The sequence below is a fragment of the Spea bombifrons genome, chromosome 2, assembly GCF_027358695.1.
Source record: "Spea bombifrons isolate aSpeBom1 chromosome 2, aSpeBom1.2.pri, whole genome shotgun sequence".
NCBI lineage: Eukaryota > Metazoa > Chordata > Amphibia > Anura > Pelobatidae > Spea > Spea bombifrons.
Genome location: NC_071088.1, coordinates 55686973 through 55703505, shown reverse-complemented (window position 1 = coordinate 55703505; position 16533 = coordinate 55686973). Strand labels below are relative to the sequence as shown.

At 41.9% G+C, this 16533-nt stretch overlaps 1 protein-coding gene across 2 annotated transcripts in view; it reads right to left on the bottom strand.

Annotated features, from left to right (window-relative positions):
* Window positions 1–16308, bottom strand: part of TFEB (transcription factor EB) — a 116081-nt gene extending 99773 nt beyond the window's left edge. The window contains exons 1-2 of one of the 2 annotated variants that reach the window (XM_053454266.1): window positions 16204–16308; window positions 15691–15969 (exon numbers count right to left, since the gene is read on the bottom strand). The gene's annotated coding sequence lies outside the window, so the exon portion shown is untranslated. The remainder of the gene's footprint in view (window positions 1–15690; window positions 15970–16203) is intronic. The other variant, XM_053454265.1, reaches the window with a different exon arrangement.
* Between the last annotated feature and the right edge of the window lie 225 nt (window positions 16309–16533).

The following is a 16533-nucleotide window of genomic DNA, read 5'->3' as shown; positions in this document are numbered from 1 at the left end:
TTCACTCAAAATCTCACGATACATGGCCCCATTCATTCTTTCCTTTACACGGATCAGTCGTCCTGGTCCCTTTGCAGAAAAACAGCCCCAAAGCATGATGTTTCCACCCCCATGCTTCACCGTAGGTATGGTATTCTTTGGATGCAACTCAGCATTCTTTCTCCTCCAAACACGACGAGTTGAGTTTCTACCAAAAAGTTCTACCTTGGTTTCATCTGACCATATGACATTCGCCCAATCCTCTTCTGGATCATCCAAATGCTCTCTAGCAAACTTCTTCTGGCACTACATGATTTGAGTCCCTGGCGGCGTAGTGTGTTACTGATGGTAGCCTTTGTTACTTTGGTCCCAGCTCTCTGCAGGTCATTCACTAGGTCCCCCCCGTGTGGTTCTGGGATTTTTGCTCACCGTTCTTGTGATCATTTTGACACCACGGGGTGAGATCTTGCGTGGAGCCCCAGATCGAGGGAGATTATCAGTGGTCCTGTATGTCTTCCATTTTCAAATAATTGCTCCCACAGTTGATTCCTTCACACCAAGCTGCTTGCCTATTGCAGATTCAGTCTTCCCAGCCTGGTGCAGGTCTACAATTTTGTTTCTGGTGTCCTTCGACAGCTCTTTGGTCTTGGCCATAGTGGGGTTTGGAGTGTGACTGTTTGAGGTTGTGGACAGGTGTCTTTTATACTGATAACAAGTGCAAACAGGTGCCATTAATACAGGTAACGAGTGGAGGACAGAGGAGACTCTTAAAGAGAATGTTACAGGTCTGTGAAAGCCAGATATCTTGCTTGTTTGTAGGTGACCAAATACTTATTTTCCACCATAATTTGCAAATAAATTCTTTAAAAATCAGACAATGTGATTTCCTGTATTCTTTCCCTCCATTCTGTCTCACATAGTTGAAGTGTACCTAAGGTGAAAATTACAGGCCTCTCTCATCTTTTTAAGTGGGAGAACCTGCACAATTGGTGGCTGACTAAATACTTTTTTGCCTCACTGTACATTGGTGCTATCTGAGGGAAGTTTTGACTAGGAAGAACCTGCCTACACCGTTTATCACTGCTGTGTTCGCACTGTACTGCAACCCTACAGCGAAGGTTTCGGCCTCGGGATATGAATCTGATGTTTTTGCTTTAACTAACGGAACAAGACAGGGTTGCCCTTTGTCGCCTTTAGGGCTGCAACTAACGATTATTTTAATAATCGATTAATCGGCCGATTATTTTTTCGATTAATCGATTAATCGGATTAAAAAAAAAACAATATTTAATAATTTAATGAAATGCCCTGCACCCACCCACACTCTGCCCCATCAGTTTCCCACCCGGCAATCAATCTCTCTCTCTCTCTCTCTCTCTCTCTCTCTCTCTCCGTACCTCCGTTACCGCATCGTTCCACTTACAACGTTCAACCGCAAAACTTTATTCAAATCTTCATCGTTCACGCGCGTCACATCCGTCATTACGTAACTTCAAGCAGACGGACACTACAGAGCTCTGCAGCAGAAACGGGGGAACGCTGGCGGAGGTAAGTGAAAGGAGCCGAGCGCTCCAACGACGAATCCATCACTCGATTAATCGATAACGGAAATCGTCGACAACGATTCCCGTTATCGATTATTATCGATTTTATCGATTCGTTGTTTCAGGTCTAGTCGCCTTTACTCTTTATTTTAGCAATTGAACCTTTGGCTAAGGCCATTAGGTCATCTCAGGCTATAGAAGGTATTAAGATAGGTAAGACTATACATAAAATAGGTTTGTTTGCAGACGATGTTATTCTTTCTTTGTCTAATCCTGCCTCTACACTTCCTTCGATATTTCATATATTTCCATAGGGAAAGGTTCATACCTGTTCGGCTGCAGCGCCGGCTGCAGCGCTGGCTGTAGCTGCTCCTTGACTCAGTCTCTCCTACACCCTGCAAACCTAACAGCCCTCTCTTTTAAGGCTTCCTCCCCAGTAATAAGCATAGGAAGCCTCACCTGAGGACCCCTGGGAGTAAGGAAAACCGTAGTGGACTGGAGCTCTCCCACTTCCAGCCTGCCTCCAGTCCAAGAAATCCAGCCCATGTAACTTTAAACAAAAGAGCCCTAGGAGACTACGCTCTGCTAAAGCAGTATGTATCCTCCTGGATTTCTGCTACCGTGCCTGGCTGAGAAAACCAGGTGAGATATACACCCCATCCACCACTTTCCCATACACTTTACCACATATCCCCCCCTTCGACTCCAGACCATACACTGGACAGTGTCAGCGACCATACAGTACATCCTGGATAATGCATCTGCATTCCCATGTAATTTCCCCGGTCTATGCTCTACTGTAAATCTAGAAACCATCTGGTCACTCTTGCATTTCTCTCCCTATTCTGTTTCATCCATGCCAGAGGAGCATGGTCTGTCACCAACACGAATTCTCTGCCCTGCAGATAAGGCAAGTGTCTCAGAGCAGAGATCCGTGTCGGGATGTCGTTTCGCGGGGGTGTGTGTGCGGTGTCATCTGAAAGGATACGGCACCGGCGGATGTGTAAAGATGTGTGTGGACCTGCGTAGCTGTGCATGCCGGAGAGTGATGTGGAAGGCATGCCGAGACGTGTGCTGGGGTCCGGAGTCCTGGAGGTCATGCGTCCGCAGCGTGGACGTCGCCGCAGCATCGAGGACGGGTCCCTGGCAGCAACGTTGTCAGCAAAGGACAGGTGCGGTCCTGTCTTCAGCCATCAGCCTGATTATCTTCGAACCACTCTCCCACACGTTGGGGTCCGGGATCTTGCCTGTTCCTCTTTCGGCCGGTGGGCAGAGCTGGTAGCCCCAGGTCTTGAAGCAGGTCAGCAGTTTCCGACAGGGATTTGATGAAGCGGGTCACGTCACCCCGGAGAACCTGAAGGACGAAAGGGAACCGCCAACGATAGGGGACTTTGTGAGCGCGGAGGTGGTCCGTGAGAGGTTTAAGGGCCTTGCGACGCACCTGTCCTTTGCTGACAACGTTGCTGCCAGGGACCCGTCCTCGATGCTGCGGCGACGTCCACGCTGCGGACGCATGACCTCCAGGACTCCGGACCCCAGCACACGTCTCGGCATGCCTTCCACATCACTCTCCGGCATGCACAGCTACGCAGCTAGTAGTGTTCTGGGCGCAATATCATCATATACTTGGATCACTGTATTGTCAATTTTTAGGGTCGTAGATCTCGCCGTTTTCATCAGGTCCTCTTTAACCCCTTCAGGTCCGGGACGTACCTGGTACTTCCTGGTCACAGGTCACCAGTAGACCGGGATGTACCAGGTATGTCATCCCCAAAAACCGCCCCCACATAGCCACAATCGTGATCGCGGGGGAGCTGCTGCTGCTGTCTGCCCAGGACCAGCCACAAAAAAAATTAAAAAAAAAAATTTAAAATAAAATGAATAAAAAAAATAACAGCACTGACCTGAAAGTTCAGGGTGCTTCCAGGTCAAATGCTGGACTGGGCTGATGATGATCAGATCACTCCTGGCCAATAGGAGTGATCGGATCATTATGGCAGCCCATGGATGACCCTGCCCTACAAAGAGAGAGGGGTCATCTAGGGTAATTATGAAAAAACACAAATTATTAATTAAAAAAAAACCACATAATTATTACCTGATCACTTGTCGGTGACATTTTAAGTCGCTGATTATTGATCGGTCTCCCTGATTGATGTCAGCCGCCTAAACCTGTCACTTACAAGTAATCTGATAAAAAAAAATATTTAAAAAAGTTTAAAAATTTAAATGCGCATGTTCCAGTTTTGCCCTCATAGCTTCCTGAAAAAATGCATGAACCATGCATGCGAGGCTTTGTTGGAACTGGGGGATGTTGGTGAACACAATTTGGTGTTTTTTTTCTGCAGTTGCACATATTCTATACAAAATATAATATGAAATCTAAAGCAAGATTGCAACATATGCAAAAAAAACAACAAAATATAAAAATACCTAAAAATTTGGCAGCAATGGGCAAAAGAATCCCTGTTTGAAAAGTGTCAAAATGACCCTAGTTGTACACCTTGACTTATCTACTATTCATGAACATATAATTTTGGGGGGATAATCAGTATCTGTGACAACTATTGCCGTTATTAGACTACCATGCCAAATTTGAAAAAAATTACATTTTAAAATCGTGATGCATGCCTTGCAATATTTGCCCTATACTGGTCAAAATAGATGAAAACCCTGGCCATGTTGGGTGGTTTCCAAATCAGGACAAGTTAATGAATATATTTTGGATAATTTTTTTCCCATTGGTTCAATGTGTGTACAATTTGTATGTATACAAAACTATAAAAAAAAATTTACTACCCAGCTTAATATGGTTTCAAACGAAAGCCCCACTTGTGCTGAAAAAACAATATATGATTTGTGTGGGTGCACTAATTGATAAGAGAGAAATTACAGTTGAAGAAAGACATAGCAAAAACACAAAAACGGGTCCGGTCTTTTAGTGCAACCTTAGTATCAAAATCCCGGTCCTGAAGGGGTTAACCGCAAAATCCCTGAGCTTTACTATAATGTCCAGTGTTCTCTCACCAGGTTTGGGTCTCAGTGCTCAGTGGGCTCTCTCCACGGAGATCTCCTCCGCTGGGGTGTGGGGTAACAACTGGGTAAAGACAAGGCCCAGAATCTCCTGCGCATCAGATAGAAATTGGCCCTTCTCGACCTGTTCTCAAGGTCCTCCTGCGCGTCTTGTAGGGTAAGCACCTCTTGTTGCAGAACGGCCATGTCAGTCTGACGTTGGTCACGTTGTATGGTGGATTAAGCGTGTTCTAGGACATCTGTCCAGGAAAAAATCTCGGCCACGTCCCGTGTCAGCTCGTTCATTGTGAATGTGGTCCATGAGATCTTGTTTCACGGAGAGGACCAGATCCTTCAGCTCGTCGACATCTCGCCTTGTGCATGGCACCGTAGGTACGGCAACTGTTGGGCCTGTGGGTTCCATGAGGGAGAGCGCAGGAAGCTCGGAGTTGGGAGTTTTCTTCTGAAAAATGGCTGGTATCGCCTTCCTTTTTGTGGGTTTGCGGGTACTGCCTGGCATGCCGAATGCGTCAGCCGTCGTGTAGTGTGATGTAGAGTAGGGTAAAAAGCTGTTATCGGCGCAGAAATTAGGGCATCGTGGAGGAGCAGAGTTACTGCGCGTCCATCTTGGAGTCCGTCCAGTCACGCACCCAAAATTGCCAATATTTTAACTCTTTGAAAACTCTTTGCAAACAGGGAAAAGAAAAAATGTTGGTGCTAGTCTCAGGCTCAAATAATACAAATGTATAATATGAGGCCTACCAAACAGTGTGAGCATGCTGCAAATACAGTGTGTTGGCTGTACAATGTATACAAAAAACTAAAACTGTCTGTGCTTCTCACCCTAATAAAGTTGGCAACAAATATATAAACATAATATAAATGAGAGGTTTTGGTTATATGAATTTTGCCAAAGCATAAATAAGCTCACCCGCCACGTCAAGGCACACTCTCAATAGGTTGAGAACCTACTCTCACATCCTACTTATTGGGCCCATATTGTAAAAATGTTGCCTGTTATTTGTAAAACTTCAGGATGGATTCACACAGCTAAAGGATTAAGCTGCCATCTTGTTAGACAGTTAGCCATGCCCCCTTAACCTCTTTTTCACCTACAAAAAAAAAACTACATCTACACCAATCAGCCATAATATTATGACCACATGCTTAATATTGTGTAGGTCCCCTTTTACCACTAAAACAGTCATCAGACCAGGTCACCTTCTTCCATTGCTCCGTGGTTCAGTTCTTATGCTCATATGCAGATTGTAGGCGCTTTCAGCAGTGGACAGAGGTTAGCATGGGCTACACAGCCCCATTCGCAACAAACCATGATGTGCTGTGTGTTCTGACATCAGAACCAGCTGAACTTTTTTCAGCAATTTGAGCTATAGCTTGTGTGTTGGATTTGACCACACAGGCCAGCCTTGGCTCACCATGTGCATCAATGAGCGTTGGCTGCCCATGACCCTGGCCCTGGTTCACCCCTTTTCCTTCTTTGGACCATGTTTGATAGGTACTGACCATTGCAGACCAGGAGCTGCAGTTTTGGAGATGCTCTGAGCCAGTCATCTAACCATCACAAACTGACCCTTATCGGTCATTCATACCCTCGCACTTGCCCACTTTTCCTGCTCCTAACACATCAACTTTGAGGAGCTGCCTAGACATAGACGACACGATAATCAATAATAAGATCATCAGTGTTATTCACTTCACATGGCCATAATGTTATGGCTGACTGGTGTATATATTAGCTTTTTGGACATTCTATTCCAAAATCATAAGCATTAACCCCTTAAAGACATATGTATTTTACTTGAGGAGGCAAAGGTTTTCAGCATTTTTGCTACGGTATATATTTTGTATAAGCATCCCCAGTACAAAGGGATTTACATGGTCCAAAAGAAAGAATTGTGCCTATGAGGTTAAGTGCATATTCAACATAACTTGGCCTAAAAACCTCTTCTCTCATTTTTAATACCCATGCACTGGCAGCATGGCACTTTTAAAAGTACACAGAAGAAATGGATCTTGGGCTGCTGATCTAGAGGCCGTCTTAAATTTGAAACCATGTACATTTGAACCATAGTCAACATAGTTCCTCTGTGTTGGTTGGTGTGCCCACCTCTAAGTTACTGTTAATGCTTAAAAGTATGTACATAAATTATAACAAGAATAAAAGACAAGTTTTAAAATGGAATCCCCCCCCCAAGAAAATCTACATTTTAGATTTAAGAGGTTTTTAAAAGTCTACATGCAAAAACAATGTGGCAGCATGTGGATGAAAGCCCATGAATGTGCTGCAGTTTTTGCCATGTGTGAATGCTTCATTTAGTAGGAGGGAGTAACTGTTCATGGGTGGTGAACTTAATAGACAGAAATAGCTCACTCTGGTTCAGCTCAGCTTGTTCACGTGCTACTTCTGCTTTCAGTCTGACTCAGAGGGACACACACAGACATCAATAATCAGGGCTTTATCCTCTCCAATTAGTGCATTGGCCCATAAGAACTGGCCATTTTTACAAATCACACTTCCTACACACCTTGTAATTCCCACACTTGTATTCTTTTGTGTAGAATTCCCATGCATTACAAAACTTCAATGAACTGAGTGATTATTAAAAATTATTTCAACAGTTTGTAATCAGCAATCGATAATACAGCAAGAAGGATCAGCGAGATCTGTGCCTTAAGAAACACTGCAATGCATCATGTGCACCAACAAAGCTACTTGAGATTTTTAGGAAACATTTGTGACCCACTCATGGCCTGCAAACGTCTATTAGGATAGTTTTAACTTATGTTTGAATAGTGACCAAAGTGTTGCAAGGTCAAGAAAAATAGGGGTCAACTTCACAGCAGGTTCAAGTGCCTACTGCCTTAAAACATTATATCAGGGGTGTCCAAGTTTTTTCTGCAGTGGGCCACTTCATCAGAATTTTATACCTGCGTGGGCTGCACTCATTTTTCACTGAGAGAAAATATGGTTTTTAATAAGATATGCAGATTGAAATAAAGTAAAACACACAAAACCTTTACTTGTCCTCTCACTGATTTCTGGGCCTAGAAAGTTTTATCCTCTGAAGTGACTACAGATGCACGATAAGTAAAAATTAAACAGTTGTATTTATTCTAGGGATGCACCGAAATGAAAATTCTGGACCGAAACGGAAAATTCAGGGTTCACTTAGCCGAAACCGAAAATCACCCCCACACACCTTTTAAAATAAAACAAATAACCACACTTTTAATAAAAGTAACACACCAAATTGTACAAATGTTATATGACAGGGGTGTCCAAGTTTTTTCTGCTGTGGGCCACTTCATCAGAATTGTATACGTGCGAGGGCCGCACTCATTTTTCACTGTGAGAAAATATGCCCTTTAATAAAATATGCAGATTAAAATAAAGTAAATGACACAAAACCTTTACTTTTCCTCTCACTGATTTCTGGGCCTAGAAAGTTGTGTGACTACAAATTCAGGATAATTAAAAATGAAATAGTTCTATTTATTCTAGGGATGCACCAAAATGAAAATTCTGGACCAAAACATTCACGGTTCACTTAGCCAAAACCGAAAATGACCCCCCACCTTTAAAAATAATAATAAAAAACCTCACATTTTTATTAAAAGTAGGTAATACACCACAATTGGACAAAAAAATTAGCAATATGACTTGGCATGATAGGAGTGTGATTGCTAACAACAATCACAGTCCCATCATGCCTAGGTTCCAGCACTTACACATCCATGCTATCACACACACTAATTCATTCATATACTCATTAATTCACAGATTCATTCTCTCAATCACGCATACTCATTCAAACACCCTCCCTACCCCCTTACCTGCACTGCAGCTCCTCGATGCTGCTCACAGACTTCAGCAAGGGGAGCGGCCTCCCTCTCCATTCTCTGGTACTGCACCAGGAAGGAAGCAGGACTGGAGCAGAGTCATGTGATGTCACGTGAACTCTGCTGGGTTCCGCTTCCTCTAGGCAGTACAAAAGACCCTCCCACAGGTAAGTAGCAGGGCTCTTGTTGTAGCAGGGCTCGAGGTGCGGCCCGCGTATATATGATTGATTGTTAACAGCGATCTCAGGCATACCCAGATTCCCGCATGTACTGGTAGGCAGCCATGGGCATGATAGGAGTGTGACTGCTTTTTACAATCACATATAAATTAACATTGTTATTGTATTTGTCCAATTTTGGTGTTTTACTTTTAATAATAGTGTGGTTAACACACCAAAATTGGACAAAAAATTCAACACAACAGCAATCACACTCCTATCATGCCAAGTCAGCCAGTACATGCTGAAACCTGGCTAGCTGTCCCCCTTGTGTATTGATGCTGCCAGCAGTATGGGGTCTGCACATCACTTACAGCCACCCTGTGCCATGCAGCCCCCCACTTACATATCCATGCTATCACACTCACACACACCATTTCATATACTCATTAATTCACAGGTTCAAGTCCCTCAATCACGCATTGTTCATTCAATATTGTGCGCAAATGGATCTCAATGGAACTTAACAATTCACACTTTCAATAGACAAGAGACTTTAACACTGTATTTTGGCCAAAATATATAAGCCACCTGCCACAGCAAGACACCCTAAGAGAGATGAGTCCTAATTATCACGCGTCTCTCACGAGGTGTCTTGCTGTGGCAAAATAGTGTTAAAGTCTCTTGTCTATTGAAACAAATCATTGGTAACGGGAGCCGTCCCAGGGTATTAGAAAGTAGCGAATGGTGTGCCCATTCACAAAAAGGCAGTAGGGAGGAGTCGGGCAACTACAGGCCAGTTAGTCTTACATCTGTAGTGGGGAAATTAATGGAAAAAAATGTTAACCCCTTCAATCCCAGTTTTGAGGTTTTTGGTACCTCAAAGCCCAGAGCAATTTTGCCATTTTTGCGCTATGTCAGCTCAGAGATTATTCTCTTTTCCTGTGAACAGTGTACCCATGTAAACTATATATTGTTTTTTCAAGGAGAGATAGAGCTTTCTTTTGATACCATAGTTGGATGATTAGCTGAAAAATTAAAATGAGAAATTTAGTAAAAACTAGAAAAAATTAGAAAAAAACTGATTTTTTTTACATTTTCCCTCTGAATCCTCACAAAATTAGGTAAAGTGATGGAAAATCCCCTCCAAGTTTATCAATTCAGGTGTCCTGATTTCAGAAATACCTAATTTATATAGATTTTCCATACTTTCCCAGCACCAGGGAGCATACTATAAGGTGTACATTTTTTGTATAATTTTTATGCCTATGGCTTAACGGGTTTGGGGGTTGTGAACTGGGGCAGGAGGGTTATACTGGCTAGATGTTATGCTAGGGCAATGGGATGTAAGGTTTTATAATAATTTTTTTATTTTATTTTTTTATATTTTTTTTTTTATATATATATATATATATATTTTTTAAACAAAAATGGTTAGAGGTCCTCTTAAGGACTTCCTGAACATGCCAGTGATGTCACAATGACATCACAGCTCACATTATTATCTTTTTTTATTATATTATTATTTTAATGATTTTTTATTTTTTTTATTTTTTTTATGAATTAACGGCTTTTTTTCCCCTTCACTGCTTCAGGACGGGAGGGGGAGTGAGAGACATGGTTTCTCACTCCCCTCCCCGCGATCCCTCTGCACCGATCACACTGTGATCTCTATGCAGGTCCTCACAGACCTGCACAGAGATCGCAGCGTCTGCGCCTCATCGGAGGACAGGATATCCCCTGCAGGGAATGCTCGATCATTTGTAACAGTATGCGGGAAGCTGTTACAGCAGATCGGACAGCAGAAAGCCGGCAACGACAGCCTGATCTCCCGTGCAGTGGCAGGGATGTGTCCCTGACGCTGCAAGAAGGGCTGGACGTACCGGGACGCCCATAGGGGTTTCTTAATAGGCGTTTTTTGGACGTGCCGGTACGTCTATAGGGGATTGAAGGGGTTAAAGGAAAGGGATTGTTGAACATCTGAAGTCACATGGGTTTTAAGATCAAAACAACATGGGTTTTCCTCAGGAAGATCATGCCAAACGAATCTTATTGATTTTTTTGATTGGTTGACTAAAGTAATTGATCAAGGTGGTGCAGTAGAAATTGCATATCTGGATTTCAGTAAGGCCTTTGACACTGTGCCACATAGAAGACTTATAAATAAACTGCAATCTCTGGGTTTAGATCACAATGTTGTTGAATGGATTAAGGAGTGGCTGAGTGACAGACAACAGAGGGTTGTGGTCAATGGTGTATATTCAGAACAAGGTCTTGTTACCAGTGGGATACCTCAGGGATCTGTACTTGGACCCATTCTCTTTAATATTTTTATTAGTGATATTGCAGATGGTCTTGGTGGAAAGGTATGTCTATTTGCTGACGACACAAACATTTGCAACAGGGTTGATGTCCCTGGAGGAAGAAGCCAAATGATTTAGGTAAACTGGAAAAATGGTCAGAGCTGTGGCAACTGCCATTTAATGTGGATAAATGCAAAGTAATGCACCTGAGGCATAAAAACCCAAGGGCAGACTATAGAATATTTGATACTGTCCTAACCTCAACGTGTGAGGAAAGGGATTTAGGGGTAATTATTTCTGAGGATTTATAGGTAGGCAGACAATGCAGTAGAGCAGTAGGTAATACTAGCAGAATGCTTGGTTGTATAGCGAGTGGTATTAGCAGTAGAAAGAGTGCTCATGCCGTTGTACAGATCACTGGTGAGACCTCACTTGGAGTATTGTGTACAGTAGTGGAGACCGTATCTCCAGAAGGATATAGAAATGTTGGAGAAAGTTCAGAAAAGGGCTACTAAAATGGTTTATGGATTACAGGATAAACCTTACCAGGACAGGTTATAGGATCTTAACCTATATAGCCTGGAAGAAAGAAGTGACAGGGGGCATATGATAGAAACATTTAAATACTTAAAGGGAATCAACAAGATAAAGGAAGAGAGTTTATTTAAAAGGAGAAATACTACCACAACAAGAGGACATAGTCATAAGCTAGAGGGGCAAAGGTTTAATGGTAACATCAGAAAATATTACTTTAAGGAAAGTGTAAGTGGACGCATGGAATAGACTTCCAGCAGAAGTGGTAGATGTTAATACAGTAAAGGCATTTAAGCAAGCATGGGATAGGCATAAGGCCCAGCTAGATATAGGTTAAGGGCAGGTACTAAAGGAAAGTACTCAGAGGCAGACTCGTTCTTATCTACCGTCACTTTCTATGTTTCTAAAGCATAGGACTTTTAGGACTTGCTCACAAAAATATATTTTTTATATATATGTAAATAGCTAACTGCACCTTCTAAAGAAGCAGAGTCCTCCTGTACTACAAATATATAATTTTATTTGAACTAGGTAGTTATAGAGCAATAAGTACAAGTAGCATACTGTATTTCAAAACCTTTTTTTTCAAAACTGGTCATTCTGCCCCCACGTGCCATTTGGGACATCTTTGAAGCAGGTCAGTTCACTTTACCCCATCAAACCATATATTTTTGAAAACTTGACACCCCATGGTAAATTATATATATTATATAATATAATATTTTTCCCCTTATGGTGAATGGGGAATTATTTTTTCATGCTAGTAATTACATTGTTATAAGTAAGCAGGGCTCTACTGACTTGCATGGTTGAATGCAGTACCCGTATTCAACCTGCGGGAGAGATCAGAGTTCTCAGGAGAGACCCAACTGTAGTGAAGGGCTTAATATCCAAGAGCCACAACTGCTTTCATATTCAAGGTTTGACCCATTTAGTACTGGGAGAGACTGCATATGCTAGATATTGAACATTTTTTTAAATTCTGTAACCTAGTTCACAACTGTCTGCCAAGTCTGGTGTGTATTAGTTTACTATACAGAACAGCACTGGCAGACAGTTTTACAGGGCACAATGTACAAAATTGTGATATACTATCCCAGCTAGTATACAACTCACCTTTCAGTCATCATATAAAACGTGCCACTGGCTCCAAATTGATTTAGAGTTTGCAGCAATGGGAACCCCACTTTAATAATTTTAAAAAGTGATGCAACCGTCAATGTGATTATACTACAAAAAGGTATACTTATATTCTCAATCCAAAACATCCAACTGTTACAAAGGTGTACTTGAAATAAAAACCAAAACATACAATTAAAAAAAGTCCTGTAGGAGCAATAAAACTTCGTTCCAAATTTTCATTGAAAACAGCAGGGGTGACCTGAAGCCCACAATCTCATAGGTGAAATATTTCTGTTTCAGTTTCAACAATCGCAACAGAACACACAGCTCTAATATTGAGAGGAAACAAAATAAAAGAAGGTTGCCTAATGACATTGCAGGCAGTTAAAACAACGTATTTCAATGTCATTTGTGTACCGCAATCGACCTGCATTCAGCAGGAATACACTGTGGATAGGCTTAATGACATTGACGTAGAACGTGTATCCATTAAGCCAAAAGAGCTTTTGTGAGGTCAGACACAGAATGTAGGACAAGAAAGGCTGCCTCCCAATGCTATCCAATGTGGTTAAGATCAGGGCTCTGTGCAGGCTACTTAAGTTCCTCCACACTTAACTCAAGTTTATGGACCTTGCTTTGTGTACTGGGGCACAGTCCTGCTGGAACAGGAAACGGCCTTCCCCAAAACGGTGCCACAAAGTTAGAAGCATACAATTATCTAAAACATCTGTTTGCTGTGCCATTAATACTCCCCTTCACTGGAACTAAAGAGCTTAGTTCAAACCCTAAAAAACAGTCCATTAACCTTTAGAGTGGGCACTATGTATTCCAGTAGATAGCAGTCTCCAGGCCTCCGCCAAACCCTGATTTGATCATCAGACTTGAAGCATTAATCATTGTTCCAGAGAACACGTTGCCCCTGCTCCAAAATTCAGCAGTGGTTTGCATTACACCAGTACAGCATAAGTTTAGCATTGTGCATATTGATCTTTGGCTTATGCATAGCTACTTGTTCATGGAAAGCCATTTCAGTAAGCTACACGGGCAGTTTGGAACTGCGTAGTGAGTGATGCTATAGAGGACTTGATTTTTTTTTTTTTTTTTTTTTTACTTCTTACGTGCTTCAGCACACAGCAGCCCTGCTCTGTGAGGATGCATGGTCTAGAGTTTCATGGTTGAGTTGTCCTTAGTCCTAGACACTCCCAATTCACAATAATAGCACTTACAGCGGACCAGGGGAGAAATTTCAAAAGCTAAAGATGGCATATTTTGACAGTGCCACATTTAAAGTCATTGAACTCTTCAGTATGACCCATTCTACTGCTAATGTTGGTCTATGGCGTTGGCATGGTTTTATACGCCTGTAAGCAATGGGTGTGGCTGAACCGCATAAATTCAATAATCTAGATGGGTGTTTCGGTCATACAGTGTAGCATATCCACTTTTGTCTTTTCAAATAAGCAGGAATTATTTTCCATTATGCTAACAGCAACCTCTTATCAGACATGTACATTTGACTCAGGCAGAGCAAGAACAGCTCTGTCGCAATCAGCTCACATTGCACAACATTTTGCTGTTCAGTATATGTTCCTTCCATTGTCATAAACAGGCTAAAATGTGTTCCTTTTTGAGTTTACAACCCTACACAGAGCGACAGAGGACAGTCATGACAAACAGAAACCATACATTTTCTACCAATAAGAACCCGATTTTACTCTACTAGTTGTGGGTAGCTTGAGCAAAACATAAAAGACAAATTAAAAGGCATACAAAAAATAGTTTTTAATTTATAATGTTCCAACAATTTCCACAGCCCTTCTTTCAATACATATATTCAAGGGGTATGACAAAAATTTTAATTGACAGACTAAAACTAACTGATACATTAAGTAAAGAGGGTCCTGGTCGCAAGCTTCAAATCTACTGCAGAAAACCGCTATCCTTGTAAACAACTATCATTGTATACTTGTATTCAGTATACGTTTATTATCCTTTTTCAATTGCCGGAAGACAGCAACATGTCAGATTCTATTTCATCTTAAATGGTAAGCATTGTGCATGATGCATCTTGCTGACTTGGTCACAGCTGCTAGACTTACATGTGACTCCGAATTTTCAGCCCATATTTATCTCTATATATCTCATAAAATGGTCAATCTGCCAACTTTGTACATAAATGCATGCAATACATCTCAACAAAATCATGCAAATTATCAGAATGCTCCTTAAGGGACAAGGCAAATGATCCGACGGTCTGTCTTAACAGAGAAAATACTGTAAAAATTGATGTTACTAATTAAATATAATGTAATAAAACTATAAAAGATAGGAGATTGGGAAATATCACAGAACCATAACCACAATCTAAGTAAAACTAGAACTTGCATAAAAGGATGAAGTCATTTACCAATCATTATATACACACACACACTGGCATTATATTCATAATATATTACTCTGAATAATATATACATTATAAACATACAGAAGACGAGCTGTTGTCATAAGTTGAACTATCAATAATAGCTATTAATAAAATAAAAACAACATTAAACCAAGGCTTAGCAAAATATCTAAGTTAGGTCTCCTGCTGCAGCTGACAACTATTTAGATATTGTATAGCACAGGGGGTAGACCTCTAGGGCAAGGGGAGAGGTGGAACATTTTGAACAACTTTGGTGGGCACATAACCTCCGAGTTTTACATGAGTGGTAAAATTATGTTTGGCTTTCTTGGCTTCTAGGAAGATCTATTTTGGCTCCAAAATTTTAGACATTTCTCAGCCTATATTAGCATCATGTCAAAGTTATTATCTATCCCCAGTTGTAATCCATTCACGTAAGAATCAAAGCTCATGTATTCCATCAATTTTCAGCCTCGCACACCTTAAACACAAGTTGACACGAACCAAATTAGACTAAGTGCCAGTTATGATCTAAACACCCTCCCACCGGCCCTGGCTGTATTAGTACAAGCACAGTGACAGGTGTCACCGGAGCTCCTCCCCCTGGGGTTCTCCCGTACGTACCCGGTGCCTGCCGAGCATTCTGTTGTCACCCAAATCTCCTAACTAACCAACAACTCAGGCCCCTCCAGAGAGCTTTACCCCATAGCTCCTCATAAGTACTCCTGGTTCTTGTCAAGTTGAAGGTCACCCTCCCAAATGACTGACGTTACCTTTTTAGTACATCCAGCTATAGGCGTCTGCTCTTTCCTATTACCGATTTCCGCTCCTCTAAGCAATACAATTGCAATATGCCACTGTCTTCACCCTCCACGGTCGAGGCTCCTGCCCCACTGCCACCGGTTCTTGGACGATCGACGCAGTAGTTACCACTAGGGGGGGCAGGCGAGGCGCGAAGAACCATGGGAAACGAAGCAGTCGCAGTAGGTGGCGGAAGTTATTGTTGCAGAGTCGCAGACTCCGGATCCGGCCATGTTTGGGAAGGGCAAGTTCTGCCGAAGATCTGTTTTAATGAGTTAGTGTGACTAACTCTCATCTGCCGTTTGTTTGAGGGCGCGTGTACAGTTGATATGTTGCTAAGTGGTACATGTAAAGTGAGCAGACTCCACAAACCCGACCATTAAAAAAAAAAACTTTTCAGCTAGCATATGCACGTCGATGCTCGTGGTTGCTTGGTTTTGCATGATTGCTCCCTATATATACACGTACGTCCATTTGCTCACCACCTTGCTGTTTTGTGTGGATGTGATCAGCTGTATATATGTCCAGTACTTCATATAATTCCCGACAGCCAGTTCCAGCCCTGGTTCTCAAAGCGATATGGGTAGTAGTCCAGTCACATGCAGAGCAAGTTTATCAACGTGATATAAGTGTGATCGGCATGAGGATGCAAAAATGGAAGAGTAATAGTGAAAAGAAAAACTTGACTCAATACCTTTGGTGAGAGCAGTCAAGCTATCAGACAGTTTCAAATCGGTGGTCAAGCCATCAGACGATTTTTATTTCAGGTTAACATTAGGTTTATTACAACTGAAACTATGACAATAAAGATATAA